This window comes from Notolepis coatsorum, assembly GCF_963971535.1.
Source record: "Notolepis coatsorum genome assembly, chromosome: 2".
Taxonomy (NCBI): Eukaryota; Metazoa; Chordata; class Actinopteri; order Aulopiformes; family Paralepididae; genus Notolepis; species Notolepis coatsorum.
In genome coordinates this window covers 68,619,791-68,636,526 of record NC_140166.1, presented here as the reverse complement: position 1 = coordinate 68,636,526, position 16,736 = coordinate 68,619,791, and positions in this window count along the sequence as shown.

Here is a 16,736-nt window from a genome sequence, read left to right as displayed (position 1 = left end):
GAATGTCGTGCTGTTTTGAGCACGTTTTAGTTTTCTCTGAGATGTCTCCGTTTGTTGTTTTATTGATATTTGATTGGTTCTATATGTGTGTATATTTGTTATTGTTCTATATTTGTTTGTATGTCTGATTTTGATTTGTTTAATGTTCTATATTTGTTTGTATATTTTATTGGTGTTTTATTGATATTTGTTTTGGTTTTGTGTTGTTTTATTGATTATTCTTGTTTTTTTTTTTTTTATATGTTTGTATATCCAGACCCCAGGAAGAATAGTCGCTGCTGAGGCAGTGACTAATGGGGATCTGAAATAAAGAAATAAAAATAAATGTGAGTCTGAGGAGAGAGTGGGACTGTCTCACATATGAGTCTGAGGAGAGAGTGGGACTGTCTCACATGTAGGGTTGGGCACAGAGAACCGGTTCCGGTTCCGGAACCGTTAAGATGTTTGCATTTCGATTCCAATTTGTATTATATATATTTCTTTAATATTTATTATTATTCTTTTTTTTATAAATTACTTTGTTAATTTAAGGTTTATTTGTCACATACCAGGGCATACAGTGAAATGTATGAAATGTGACTAATTAATACAGTAGTTACAGTACAGCAACCAAATTAAACTGTAGTATCAAGTCAACTGACAATGTGAATAGTATGAAAAAAATTAAGGATTTTTCAAATACGTTTTTTCTCCTGCGAAATAAGCTGTGACTTGCTTTGACCTGCACCTCAAAGAATCGGAATTGAGAATAGTTTAGAACAGGAATCGAAATGGAGAATCGGAATCGGAACCGGAATCGTTCAAATCCAAACGATGCCCAACCCTCACATGTGAGTCTGAGGAGAGAGTGGGACTGTCTCTGTGAGTCTGAGGGGAGAGGGACTGCCTCTGTGAGTCTGAGGAGAGTGGGACTGTCTCACATGTGAGTCTGAGGAGAGAGGGACTGCCTCTGTGAGTCTGAGGAGAGTGGGACTGTCTCACATGTGAGTCTGAGGAGAGTGGGACTGCCTCTGTGAGTCTGAGGAGAGTGGGACTGTCTCTGTGAGTCTGTGGAGAGTGGGACTGTCTCTGTGAGTCTGAGGAGAGTGGGACTGTCTCACATGTGAGTCTGAGGAGAGAGGGACTGCCTCTGTGAGTCTGAGGAGAGAGGGACTGCCTCTGTGAGTCTGAGGAGAGAGGGACTGTCTCTGTGAGTCTGAGGAGAGAGGGACTGCCTCTGTGAGTCTGAGGAGAGTGGGACTGTCTCTGTGAGTCTGAGGAGAGAGGGACTGCCTCTGTGAGTCTGAGGAGAGAGGGACTGCCTCTGTGAGTCTGAGGAGAGAGGGACTGTCTCTGTGAGTCTGAGGAGAGTGGGACTGCCTCTGTGAGTCTGAGGAGAGAGGGACTGTCTCTGTGAGTCTGAGGAGAGAGGGACTGTCTCTATGAGTCTGAGGAGAGAGGGACTGCCTCTGTGAGTCTGAGGAGAGTGGGACTGCCTCTGTGAGTCTGAGGAGAGAGGGACTGCCTCTGTGAGTCTGAGGAGAGAGGGACTGTCTCTGTGAGTCTGAGGAGAGAGGGACTGCCTCTGTGAGTCTGAGGAGAGAGGGACTAAATATGAAGTGTGTCTAGGTGTTCTAAAGTGTGGAAAGTGGGTGCTGCAGTGTGTTGTTTGTTTAAAGTGAGTGTGTGCGTGTGGATGTGTGTGCTGTGAGTGCATTTGATGGTTGTTGCATAGTGTTATTGTTCGTTGAGCAACCTGATGGCCTGGGGATAGAAGCTTCTTCTGAGTCTTTCTGTTCTTGCCATGAGACTCCGGTATCGCTTGCCTGACCGCAGCAGTTCAAAGAGGCAGTTGTTTGGGTGGCTGGAGTCCTTGATAATTCAATTAGCCTTACCCCTGCACCGCTTGTAAATGTTCTGGAGAGTGGGAAGCCCCCCTCCAATTGTGCGCTCGGCTGAACGGGCCACTCTCTGTAGTCTGCTACGGTCTTGTGCGGTGCTATTCCCAAACCAGGCGGTGATATTGCCAGTCAGGATGCTCTCTATTGTACATGAGTAGAAGTTCTTAAGGATCTTCTGACTGACTTGGAACTTCCTTAGGCGCCTGAGGAAGTAGAGGCGTAGCTGTGCCTTCTTCACAACACTGTCAATGTGTGTGGTCCATGTCAAGTCCTCGGTTATGTGGACTCCGAGGTACTTAAAACTGTTCACTCTCTCAACCGGTGCCCCGTCGATGCTGAGGGGGCTGTAGTCCCTGACCCCCGACCTCCTAAAGTCCACAATCATCTCCTTTGTTTTGCTGACGTTCAGGGAGAGGCTGTTTTCCTGGTAGGCCCTCTAGTCGTTTGCAGAGATCAGGCCCACCACTCACTGGCATATATAGGTCAATAGTACTCTGGAATGCTCTGCCGAAAAACATCTCATCCACAATACATAATAAAATTACTTTAAAAAAAATATATATATTAAGAGATATCTTGCAAACATGTCAAGTACAGGTATGTAACTGTTATCTGTGTATTTTATCTTTTTTTTTCTTTTTTGACTGGAATGTTTATAATGTGAATTTTTTTATAATGTGAATATTTTCTTTTGCACATTTGTATTGTATTTGTTTTGTCCTGCGTGAGTATTTTCGGCAACCAACTTGTGTTTAGCGTTTCTCTGATTGGCCACTACGCCCATGTGACCGCGGCAGCGCGAGAGAGCTGCAGCGCGGAAATAGGCTCTCTATTGCCATTCTCTAAGACAAACTCTAACCTTAACCAGCTCCTTAACAGCGCCTAAACTTAACCATTCTAACCTTAACCAACTCCGAAACAATGCCTAACCTTAACCTTAACCATAACCAACTCCGAAAGAATATTGCCATTCTCTAAGACAAACTCTAACCTTAACCAGCTCCTTAACAGCGCCTAAACTTAACCCTTCTAACCTTAACCAACTCCGAAACAATGCCTAACCTGAACCTTAACCAACTCCGAAACAATGCTTAAAGTTAACATGCCTAAAAAAAAAAATGTAAGGGAATTGAACTTGTCACCAACGGACCGCAGGATCCACAGCAAGGCAGCGCTGCCAGTTGAGCTAGTTGTCGATGGTAAAAAAGGGGGGATTACTGCTACATAATGCTGCTGCGACGGAGCTCCGCTCTGCTGCTGCCGCGTCGCCGCGGGGCCGTGGCTAGACGCAAGTTGGCTAGACGCGAGGTCACTCTTACAGAATGACCTCCTAGACCCTAATCAGTCAGGCTTCAGGACTGGTCACTCCACAGAGACAGCCCTCATTGCGGTCACAGAGGCACTTCACTTAGCAAAAGCGAAAGGCCTCTCCTCTGTCCTGATTCTCCTAGATCTATCTGCAGCCTTCGACACAGTCAACCACCAGATCCTCCTCGCGGCCCTCGCAGGAATGGGAGTGGCTGGCTCTGCGCTGACATGGTTGTCATCATACCTCAATGACCGCTCCTACCAAGTGTCATGGAGAGGGACCCTGTCGGCCACCCGCCCCCTGCGGACGGGTGTCCCCCAGGGCTCGGTTTTAGGACCCCTTCTCTTCTCCCTCTACACTAAATCACTGGGTAACATTATCACGTCTCATGGCTTCTCCTACCACTGTTATGCCGACGATACTCAACTCTTCCTCTCCTTCCCTCCCTCAGATATCCACGTCTCTGAGCGGATCTCGGCCTGTCTGTCCGACATCTCCGCCTGGATGACGACCAACCACCTCAAACTGAACCTAAGCAAAACAGAATTGCTCCACCTGCCGGCCAAATCCTCCCCCCTGACCGACCTTTCCATCACAGTCGAGAATGCAGCTGTGACCGCGTCCCCGACCGCCAAGAACCTTGGTGTTGTCCTCGACGACCAGTTGAACTTCTCTGCTCACATCGCAGCGACAACCAGAACCTGCCGATTCCTCCTGAGCAACGTCAGAAGGATACGCCCCTTCCTGACAAAAGAAGCCACCCAACTCCTCGTCCAATCAACAGTCATCTCCCGCCTCGACTACTGCAACGCACTGCTCGCTGGCCTCCCGGCCACTGCCACTAAGCCTCTTCAACTCATTCAGAACGCAGCGGCCCGCCTGATCTCAAACCTACCGAAGTCGGCCCATGTCACCCCACTTCTTAGGGACCTGCACTGGCTCCCCATTGCTGCACGAATCCGCTTCAAGGCCCTTGACCTAGCATACCGTGCGGCAAAGGGAACTGCTCCCGCCTACCTCCGGTCAATGGTCTCTAACTACACACCCTCAAGACCCCTACGCTCTGCATCTTCTGGCTGCCTCAGACCTACTCCTATCCAAGCTCCGGGAGGGTCATCAAAGAGAAGTCGCCTATTCTCAGTCCTTGCCCCACAATGGTGGAATGAACTACCCACCCCAGTTAGGACAGCCGAAACACGTCCAATCTTTCGCCGTCGACTAAAGACTCACTTCTTCAACCATTATCTGAATAAAAAAAAAAAAAAAAAAAAATCTAACCCTAACTAACCATACTGTCATGCACTTGTCCTAATAAACCTACACTGTAGCACTCAACACTTTGATGAACATTGTTACTCAGCTGATAGAGTTGTGCTCTTCCTGATGGCTTGTCGTACAGAACTTGTAAGTCGCTTTGGATAAAAGCGTCAGCTAAATGACTAAATGTAAATGTAAATGTAAGTTGGTTGCCTTTAATATTTAGACGTCCAGGACCCCAGGAAGACTAGAGGCTCTTTCATGTGTCTCTAATGGGGATCCTTTAATAAACATAAACATCAACATAAACTCTGAGGGGAGAGTGGGACGGCCTCCCATGTCTGAGGAGAGTCCTCGTGGTCTGGGAGACACGGGCACATGACATGTCATTGTGAGGGCAAGCGGTCAAATCTGCCTCTTGGTCTTTCTTTGTCACATGTTTTTTCCCCCCCCTTCTTTGTCAGTGAAGAGGAGCAGGGAGAGATGGAAGAGCAAAAAGGGGGATTCAATTATATTATATTATGGATTAATCATGTGGATTTATAATCTGGAAACCAAACCCAAATGATGTTGCATTTTTCTGAAATGTTCAGAAAGTTATGAACCTGAGCCAGTGGGATCATTCCATCAGTCTTTCCTTCATTATTACCTGCTGTACACAGTGTTATAAAATAAGAGAGAGACACAGTCTACGGAGAGAGTGGAGACAGCTCTGAGAAGTATGGCTTTTAATGTAGCATTGGTGACAGAACGAGTAAGGTTTAATATTCACGGTCTAGAGCGTGTTTAATGTGTCATTTACTCAGGCGTCTGGCCCTACAATCTGAATAGGAAAAAGAAAACTCAAGGTGATTTGATCCACTAACACACAATAATAGTCGGTGGTTCAAGTAAAAAAGAAAAAAAGGTGACTGAATTAAATTTAGCGGAACGTTGCAACCGCAGCATATACAAAGCCTGACATGAAATGCACTGCGAGTCTGAGTGGGTCCCGGAGGATTTGAGCGTGACAGAAAATTATCTTGACAGTGTGGTTTCTCACAGGTTGTGGTAAAATCATGAATAATTGTATGAGTCCTGACATTGCTGTTGCTGTTGTGTTAGGGGAGGGGTTATGCTAATGCTCTCTAGTTTTTTTTATATAGTGTTAGGGGAGGGGCTATGCTAATGAGCTATATTTTATATAGTGTTAGTGTTGGACTATATAACCAACCGTTTGTATGTTCAAATATTCCTTTAATGTCTGATGCAACCTGTTGTAAGAGCAGACAAAGAGAGCCGGGGAAGGCTGCCACCAGATATGGGATTAGGGGGGGGGGGGGGGGGAGTTTAATTTATCCCCTCTTTGCAATTAGAGCATATTATCTTTTGTAATTACCATTATTAAAGAAAAGCATTTGTAAGAAGTGATGTTCGTGACACTGCACATTACGCCCTTATTATGTTAAAATTCTTATTAGAAATCTGAAAGTGCAATTATGTCAGCTGGCGGTGAGTCATTAAGTCTTGTTTGAAAGCCTCCCCGACATCAAATGAGAGCTTCTGCCTCCTCTTTTAGCCAAACTACTGCGTCTCTCTCTCTCTCTCTCTCTCTCTCTCTCTCTCTCTCTCTCTCTCTCTCTCTCTCTCTCTCTCTCTCTCTCTCTGTCTGTCTGTCTCTCTCTCTCTCTCTCTCTCTCTCTCTCTCTCTCTCTCTCTCTCTCTCTCTCTCCCTCTCTCTCTCTCTCTCTCTCTCTCTCTCTCTCTGTCACACCCCGCAGCAGCCCAACAAAAGGACACTGCAGTCCCATTAGCCAAGCAAATAAATCAGAGAGTGAAATGGAGATGCTTTTTACTCCCGAAACAATGGAGCTCCCCCAGGAACAAATATGGCAGGAGATGAAACGCAATAATGAGCCATGTGCTCTTATGGAAAACCTGAGATGGAGGCTTGAGTAAAAACAGGCCATTATCCGTGCCAACAAGATGGAAATGAAAAGACGTGACGATAGCGCACTGATTAAACTGAGAAGGCGGCTCTGGTTGTCCGTGGCGTGGCCTGCATCCCGGATGAGCTGAGACAAAAGGACTGTGGTTTTAGTTCCCGTTCAAAGTCGAGGGAAAGTGAACATAACCACAGAAAAATGTGTTAAAACACAGATTTGGGTCTAACCTAGTTTGCTAGTTAGTCGACTAGTCAAGCTTTTTAACCAAGTATAGGGTCCATTTGATAGATTTGGCAATTTACAGCAAAACGTTTTAGTGATTGAATGGGAAAATAAAATGGCACTTGAGCTGAAATGGAGCTGTCAATCAAGTGTGATCTGACCACGCCCCCACAATCATGAGACTGAGCAGCGAGATGGGCAGTTATTTTTTTGCTGGGTTTTATAGTTTCATTATTTATAGTCATTTTAATCATTCACATTTGTCTGGGTGGTTAACTAGGCCTCCCGGAGTATGGCGCTAGTTGTTTTAGCATTTTCCATTCACATACATGAAACGTTAGCATTAGCTTTGCTACACTTTTGATCAACTCTGGGAGAACCATGCTTTTATATAGTGTTAGGGGAGGGGGTATGCTAATGAGCTATATGTTTATATAGTGTTAGGGGAGGGGCTATGCTAATTAGTTATCGGTTTTATATAGTGTTAGTGGATGGGTTATGTTAATGAGCTATCGTTTATATAGCTCCCGTTTTACTTGTCAATTAATGTCTTTCCTAGACACACATGACATTCTGGAGGTTGTCCAATCCGGTTTTAGAGCACTGCACAGTACCGAGACTGCACTCTTAAGAGTTTTTATTATGATATCCTTTTGGCCACTGACTCTGGTGACTCTCTTATCCTTGTACTTTTGGATCTCACTGCTCCCTTTGACACAGTGGATCACAATATTCTGCTCTCCCGTTTGGAGCACTGCGTTGGCATTAAAGGCTCAGCCCTGGAGTTTTTCAGATCATATTTGTATGAGATACGTTTTTGTGTGTTAGCCTGGGCGATGCTGTATCTTCCACAGCACCTTTCCCCTGCGGGGTGCCCCAGGGCTCAATTCTTGGGCCAATTTTATTTGTGCTATATTTACTCCCCTATATTTGACACTCTGAAAACATGGAATCTCCTTTCACTGCTACGCAGATGACAGTCAGATCTACCTGCCATTAAAAAGGAACAATTGCAACCCGTTGAAACCATTGTTAGCATGCCTTGATGATGTCAAAGCATGGTTGGCATTCAATTGTTTACTTCTCAATGACAGTAAAACGGAGGTTATGGTGTTTGGTCCCAGCAATGGGCATGTGTTTCCTCCTGGTGATTTGGGCCCCCTTGAACTTTTTGTGAAACCAACTGTCACAAATCTAGGGGTGAAGATCGATTGTGACCTCAAGTTGGACGAACAGATCAATGCTGTGGTGGGAAAGAGCTTTTTCCAACTTAGGAGGCTGTCCAAGGTCAAACCTTTTTTATCCCGTAGTATTTTTGAAACGCTTATCCATGCTTTTATGAGCTCTCGCCTTGACTATTGTAATGCCTTATATGTTGGCGTCAGTCAGGCCTCCCTCTCTCGTTTGCAGCTAGTTCAGAACGCCGCTGCTCGTCTGCTAACTGGAACACATAAGCGAGAGCACATCTCCCCTGCACTGGCTGCCCTCCACTGGCTTCCTGTGCGTTTTAGGATTGATTTTAAGGTTTTACTGTTTGCTTTTAAATGTTTGAACGGCTTGGCACCACCTCTCGGACCTGCTGGAACCTTATGTTCCTCCAAGGTCCCTCAGGTCCTCTGATCAGCTCCTCTTGGCTGTTCCCAAGTCCAGGCTGAAGCTTAGGGGGGGCCGTGCTTTCGCTGTGGCAGCCCCAAAGCTCTGCAATGAGCTGCCACTGCATGTTAGGCAGGCCCCCACTCTGCAGGTTAGGCAGGCCCCCACTCTGCAGGTGTTCAAATCACGCCTCAAAACACATCTATTAGCTTTGGCTTTTCAACAGTTTTGAGAGACCTGCCTTTTTTATGTGACATATTTTATATATTTTTTTATTGTGTGGTTTTATCTTTTTATGTTTTTATGTTTTTATCGTATGTTGTGGGACTTGTACAGCCTTTTGGTCAACTTTGTTGTTTTTACATATGCTTTATAAATAAAGTGGATTGGATTGGATATATCGTGTTAGGGGAGGGGTTATATTAATGACTATTATACTTTATTCTGCTCCAGAATGGCTCCAGTGTGTCATTGTGTCCACCCAAAAATCTTAACTCGGTTAAAAACTGTTTAATGGTCTAACTCCACAATTCAGTACCACATAGTTCACAGTCTTTTCACATGTGTTCAGCAACTATGTATAATGATAATAATGTATAATGTGTTTCGAAATAAATTTCTGAATTCATTCACTTATCTATTTACAGTATGAGGTAAATTCGATTTAGAAAAACGGTGGTTATTTGTTTTGAAATTACTAATAAAAGTCACTAGTCCGTTCATGGTAATATTATAGAATCTGTTTCAGCAGTGTTCTACAGAAAAACCAGAGTCTCTCTCTCCCCGGTCTAATCCATTTTTTCCCCTACGTGTTTAATGTGAAAGCATGTGCTCAATGCAGAGCAAAAAAATAAATCAATTTGCCATCACAGATTGTCATATTCCCTCTCACCTACCCGGTCTACCGGCAATTATTGTCAAGCAGCCACTTCTGCCTGCGAGAGGCTCCCATGAGTACCAATGCATTTTTCCGTGAACACATGCCTCTCCGGAAAGCCAGAGTAGATTACAACTGGGGTATCGGTGACCCTGTCTTTAGAGGACATTTGCTGGGGGACACGCAAGTTGGCGGCTTCATCTCAGTCCAACAAAAGGAACAATATCCAGGCAGCTGGGATTGTGCTCATTGGCAGCGCAGGGGCGTAAGACAGGGTATTGATTATCTCGGGTCTCGTGTGTGCAGCGCAGCGGGATCACGTTAGCTCGGCAAAGTTGAACGGACTTGTCCCTCGGCATCCTGGTCCTCCATGACCTGCGAGCGGTCTGGGGAATACATGCGGGGAAGATCCAGTAATGGAAGATATCTACGTGTGAACACGGAGTGAAATCATATAGTAGTAGTAGTAGTTTTAGTAGTAGTAGTTTTACACACAATACAATATGCACAATCATTCATCACTCTTTGATTTGGCAGTGACTGAAAAGGTACAGGCTGAAGCATTATGCGTATACAAGCCTGTGCTATATTCTTAACAAAATTAAGACTCCAAAACTCCCAAAAAAATTACAAGAAGAGAATTATTCACATTTGTAATCTTCAAAAATAGCTACAAACCATTTTTTTAACCAAAAGCGAATGACTCATTCTTTATTTTTAACACACTGTATTTATATAGCACCTTTCATACAGGGATTGCATTTCAAAGTACTTTACATAATAAAGACATAATAAAACAAGCAACAAGAGCAATGCCTAGCACAAATAAAAAGAGTAGCATGATACAAAATCTAAATCTTGTTACAAAATCATGAACAATAAAATAACACAAAATTAAAAATAAAAAACTTGCCTGTGCTGTTCTGAAATTCCCGTTCCCTAGAACAGCAATAAGGAATATAGGAATAGGATTATCTCTGTGTGAACATGGAGTGAAATGACCCGCTGCATCCGGCAGCTGGAGGGCAGACCTCTGGTCCTGGCGCTGGAGAAGTCACGGTGGGTAAGTTTGATTTGGATTTTCTTCACATCGTTAAATGTGATGGGATAATCTCTAAAGCTATTGCCCTGTGATTTGCTGCAGCGTTGACATAACGTCTGCGTGCCTGTAGTCAAAGAATTAGGAGGTTAAGGTCTATCACCGCTTTATCATACAGTAGTCGCTGCTGAAACACATCTGTATGTCACTGTACTGATCTGTTCAGTAGATAGACCACCCTAACACCAGGACCTCTCCATGCTGTCGCATGCAATACCTGAAGCATATCCAACATAATGTTCTCGAACTTATCACCGACATCCAAGTTGGGGGATCCCCCCTTTGAACGGCCCATCTAAGGTTTATCTCCTCCACATACTGTAGCCTGTAGTGCTTTTTTCCTATTGCTAGGTTTTTAGTGAGTTTTTCCTTACCTTCGCGTGGGGTATGTCTGGGAGTGTTGCATTTAGTTATTTTACATTTTATTTTGGATTTCATGCTGTTTTTAGTTTCGTTATTGATTTATTGTGATTTATTTCTTCTTGACTTGTTTAAAGAAGACGTGTCCGGCCCATGGGGACATTAACGTGTGTTGTCAGGCCTTACAAATACATTTGATTTGATTTACCACCACATAAAAAGGCTGGGTGCGTGGAAGGCTCCGGCCCAGTCACTTCCCAGGACCAGGTGAAGTTGAGACTGAGAGGTGATGCAGTGGCTGCTAGCGTTATTTGGACCCACCAGCTGGTTAGCGAAGCAGGCGGGCGAATGGAAAGAATAGGATTTACCGCAGACAGCAATCCAGAGACGCAACAGGTTGCGTATAAAGAGGGCCTGTCTTCACTTTAGTTTGTAGGAGGTAAAAGTATCCTGGATTAAAGCAAGACGTCATTATCTTGTCTTCTTGGATACCACGACGCGTCTATTCTTAACCCAACGCATGTTTGCTTCCGCGTTCGCGTTTTGCGAATCTGATTGGCCACTGCCGTTTCTGGTGCGATCTGATTGGCCACTGGTCATGTGACATGTGCACCCAATGGCGTGACGTGCCCATTTCTGCCTCGACCAGCAGCAAACTATACCTAACGCCTACGATCCACACTCTAACCTTAACCAGCTTCGAAAGAGTGCCTAAGCTTAACCGGCGAAAGAACTTGCCGTCACACGATATCGCCCTGCTCTAAGACAAACTCTAACCTTAACCAACTTCGAAAGAGTGCCTAAGCTTAACCGGCGAAAAAAGAACTTGCCCTCACACGATTGGCGCGACCAGAAACGTCAGTGGCCAATCAGAGCGCAAAACGCGAACGCGGAAGCAGACATGCGTTGGGATAAGAATTTAGGCTACCAGGACAGCAACAAAAAGAAGCCGAACCAACGCCTCTGTGGTCTATTCCTTTTTATGGTGAGATATAATATCTTTCTATCTGTAGCCTTGTTTGCTGTGACTGAATTGTGATAGACCTGCTGTGTGTGGGATGAGAACAGTGTGTGCGTGGGCTTTAGTGTGCGGAAGTGTGTCGGGTTACGGGTAGAGCGAGAGGGCAGGTGTGCACACTCCTATGCAGAGCTGTCTCTAACGCCTGGAAACAGCTTTGCCTCAAGTGCCTTGTAACTGGACCGAATCCGGACATCCGCAACCAAATTAGTCGGAAAGAAAATGCAGTTATAATGTTAAAATGGGTGTAATAGGCGTTATCTGCGTAAGGAAACCAGACCGTTGTGGCTGCGTTCATCGTTGTCTCCATGGACGCAGTGAATAAACAAGGCTGCACAGATGCCGTGAAATGTAGTTATGTTTCACGGTCTATGTGGCAGGTGTGTGCTGTCTGGATTATATTGCAGGGCATAGCCTTGTTGTTGTTGTTGTTGTTGTGTTTATGGCCTTAGTTCAAGTTCAAGTTTTGTTTTGATTTGTCACATATAAGGTACATGTACATTACAGTGTGAAATGCTTGGTTCTGTATGAGCCCCCTGAGATTGTGCCTCATACAGTAAAGAAATACCAAACACTATCCAAACTAAAGTACAAAAGGAATTACAAAATGCAAAATACAAACAAAATGATTAACTGTATCGTTATTAACTATATTGTTAACTATACTACGTTATTAGACTTGGGGAAGTGTGCATAGTTGATTGCCTTGGATTGCATCCATGGCACCTTGTATTGCGTATTGGGTCTGTGTAAGACTTCAGCATAACACTGGAGCACTAGGTAGCAACCCTCCCCCAATTGCCACTGGGTAATTTTGCACACTGGATAGATTTATAATACATGATAATGAATTGTGACATTGTCTGATGCGATTATCAAGTAAAACCACAATACCATCAGAGGTGCTGTCCCAGTCTATATTCTCGCCCCCTTATATTAGAGGTACTGGTATTGTGGCAAAATAAAACGCTGTAGCTCGGAGAGATCATTCTGTTACTCAGGTACCCATACAGTGGAATATAGCCTCACAGTGCCTCCTGAGTGGACTCAGACAGGAACCCATAGTGGAAATAGCCTCACAGTGCCTCCTGAACGGACTCAGACAGGGACCCATAGTGGAAATAGCCTCACAGTGCCTCCTGAATGGACTCAGACAGGGACCCATAGTGGAATAGCCTCACAGTGCCTCCTGAATGGACTCAGACAGGGACCCATAGTGGAAATAGCCTCACAGTGCCTCCTGAATGGACTCAGACAGGGACCCATAGTGGAATAGCCTCACCCTGCCTCCTGAACGGACTCAGGCCCTGTCCACACGAGCGCTGGATTTAATGTGACTGAAGCTTGAAAAAAATAAACCTCTGTCCACACAGGTGAACAACCGCATATAATTGCGTACCCACGGCAGCTGGAAAAACCAGCAACCGATACATGTAGTACAATGCCAAAACAGTAGGCGGCGATGTTGTTCAGACATGAAGGCCATTTCAACCAATCAGAAAAGGTTGAACGCTCACTAAACTTCCTGTTCAGAAACACCATCTTTAAATATCATTTTGCCAACGGAACATGTATTTTCAGCAAAGAAAGAAACTGCAATAAAAGTGCAATAAACAAACGGATACATTCACTGTGTGTTCTGCCTCTCATTTGTTGATGAAACAAAACCAACAGCAACACAATTTACCACCAAGAGCGGATAGTTTAGTCTCACAAAAGACCGCCGGTGTTGTTAGCTACATGCTAATGTGAATGGCTATATCTATGTATAGTATATAGCTTAAATGCTAACGTAATGTGGTAACGTTACCGCTATGAATGGATGCAAACGTTATTTAACACATTGCAGAATGGGTACAATACAATACGGCTCAATACAAACAATTGTTAAGGGGATGCAGTCTGGACTGGGTTCCTTATAACAATAACTTGACAACACATGAGTTTAGTTTAGCCGCAGCTACATGTTTACTCTGAGCATCAGGTCAGGAATGCGACAACAGACATCAGTCGATCACAACACTCTTCAACACAGACGATACGTTTGGAACAAAAGTTTGTTACAATCATTTTCATATAACGCTACTTGGGACAGCTCTGCTGTAAACACTGGTGTAGCTGGCTCTGTTCTAATCTCTCTACCCCGCGCTCGGTTGCTAACTTGCTATTGTTTGACAGTCTGCCGTGAACATGGGAAATAATTGCGACAGCTCTGCTGTAAACACTGGGAATAACCTCGGTTGCTATGCCCACACGCAACCGCAAAACCGCAAAACTTCACCCTGGACTCCGGTTTTCAAAGACCGGGGTTGCAGTGTAACAAATCCCCGGTTGTGTGTGGCCGAACAGTGCAACTGCGCACATACAATCATGGTTATATTAAATTCAGCGCTCGTGTGGACTGGGCCTCAGTCAGGGACCCATAGTGGAATATAGCCTCACAGTGCCTCCTGAACGGACTCAGACAGGGACCCATAGTGGAATAGCCTCACAGTGCCTCCTGAATGGACTCAGACAGGGACCCATAGTGGAATATAGCCTCACAGTGCCTCCTGAATGGACTCAGTCAGGGACCCATAGTGGAAATAGCCTCACAGTGCATCCTGAACGGACTCAGACAGGGACCCATAGTGGAATATAGCCTCACAGTGCCTCCTGAATGGACTCAGACAGGGACCCATAGTGGAATAGCCTCACAGTGCCTCCTGAATGGACTCAGACAGGGACCCATAGTGGAATAGCCTCACAGTGCCTCCTGAATGGACTCAGACAGGGACCCATAGTGGAATAGCCTCACAGTGCCTCCTGAATGGACTCAGACAGGGACCCATAGTGGAATAGCCTCACAGTGCCTCCTGAGTGGACTCAGTCAGGGACCCATAGTGGAATAGCCTCACAGTGCCTCCTGAGTGGACTCAGTCAGGGACCCATAGTGGAATAGCCTCACAGTGCCTCCTGAGTGGACTCAGACAGGTAGAGAGACCCATCTCTGGAGCACGACGTTAGGACACTTTTTTGTATTTTATTTTTTTATAATTTTTTAAACAAACATATAAACAAACATGACAACACACGATAAGATACACAAGCATTAGTTGACAGTGCACATCCAATGAAGTTAGGACACTTTTTATAATGCATTTGAATAGAGAAGTAGGCAAATGGGAGCGCAATAATGTATTATGTTATAGGACATGGATGTGTTACTATTGATATTGATGTTGTGTTGTTGCATGTTGAAATTGAAAATAAAAAAAATGTATACAAAACAATTGATATGGATGTGTTTTATTTTTCTTAATTCTTTATAGTGCCATGTGCCTTTTCTATCTGCGGAAACTTAAATGAGAAAAAAACTCCCACAGGGACTAATGGCTAACTTCTACCACTGCGCAGTAGAGAGTGTGCTCACCTACGGACTACTGGTGTGTGGTTCTCCAGCTGCACCAGGGCAGAGAAGGAGGCCCTCCACAGAGTGGTCAAGGCTGCGAGGAGGATCACTGGAGCTCGCCTGACAGATATCTCCACAGTCTTCACCTCCCGCTGCCTACGTCGTGTGAATAACATCCTACAGGACCAGTACCACCCAGCACACCACAGATCCATCCAGTCCGGTACTGTCTAGCAGACTGACCAACAGCCTCTATCCACGGGCTGTCTGGCTGCTCAACGATCATCAACTTGCGCCCCCCCTCGCACCCCCCATCCCCAACCCCCGGTGACATAACTCCCACTTCTACATTACAACAATAACTGTGAACCGGACTTGCATTGCTGCACTATACACTATTCCATCCATTGCAAGCCAATGCCACCCCCCCCCCCTCCATCCATTAACTCAACTGGACTGTCACTGCACTATTTATTTGCACTAGCACTATTGCACTATTGCACTTGGGACATTGATGTTATATTATTATTATTATTGAGGAGGTTGGGACATTGATATTACATTATTATTATTATTATTATTATTATTATTATTATTATTATTATTATTATTATTATTATTATTATTATTATTATTATTATTATTATTATTATTATTATTATTATTATTATTATTATTATTATTATTATTATTATTATTATTATTATTATTATTATTATTATTATTATTATTATTATTATTATTATTATTATTATTATTATTATTATTATTATTATTATTATTATTATTATTATTATTATTATTATTATTATTATTATTATTATTATTATTATTATTATTATTATTATTATTATTATTATTATTATTATTATTATTATTATTATTATTATTATTATTATTATTATTATTAATATTATTATTTTGCACATGCTATATTCAGTATGTTTGTGTGCCAGTGGTGATGCTCTAAACTCAATTCCGTTGTACCAACAATGACAATAACAATTCTATTCTATTCCATTTTCTATTCTATTCAGCTAGTGTAATTAGTGTACTATGAATAATGCCGGGAGATCTGCTTTCATTGGTCTATGTTTGCCCCGCCCCTACACGTAATCCCTGCCCAACGTGTAGGCTACTAGAAAAGAGATGTTGGGCTGAAGCCTGGTGGAGATTTGCACTCTACTGAGGGCACCTTTCTAGTTTGATTATTTCTTTTTGCCCAGGCAGGATGAGGTAATGGTATGCTGTATGTGACATGTCTTTTTGTCCGTCTTATCCGTTCGTCTGGGGCCCATGTTGGACACAAGTGCTCTCACATGGTATGTATCCCTTGGATGTCATTGTCTTCCTTATGAAAAATGTAATCAATCAATCAATCAATCAATCAAGCACGCACAATGTGACACGATCATGATGCCTCACGATGCCCTCTGTCCAACAGGGTGAATTCTGTGCAGTACCTTGTGCGTGTCTTATCAGCTAGCAAACATTGCATCAGGGAATAAACGTGGACCAATTTAGAATGTTTATGTTATCAAGTTAAAGAAAGGTCTATATATACAAATGCCTGAGTGTTATATACTCTTTTCCAGGCTTGATTTAGTGGAGATCTGAACGATTTTAACAGGAAAACCGAACAAAATGTCCCTCAGTGCAGTGAAACACGCACGGTTGTAAAAATGAACCAATCATAGACAACAATAATGTGATCCTCTCTAGACAAACAGCCGTGATTGGTCTACAGATTAGCGTGTTGAAATTGGCATGTGGCTGATATTGTCGTCGTGTAATTCGGATTCTTT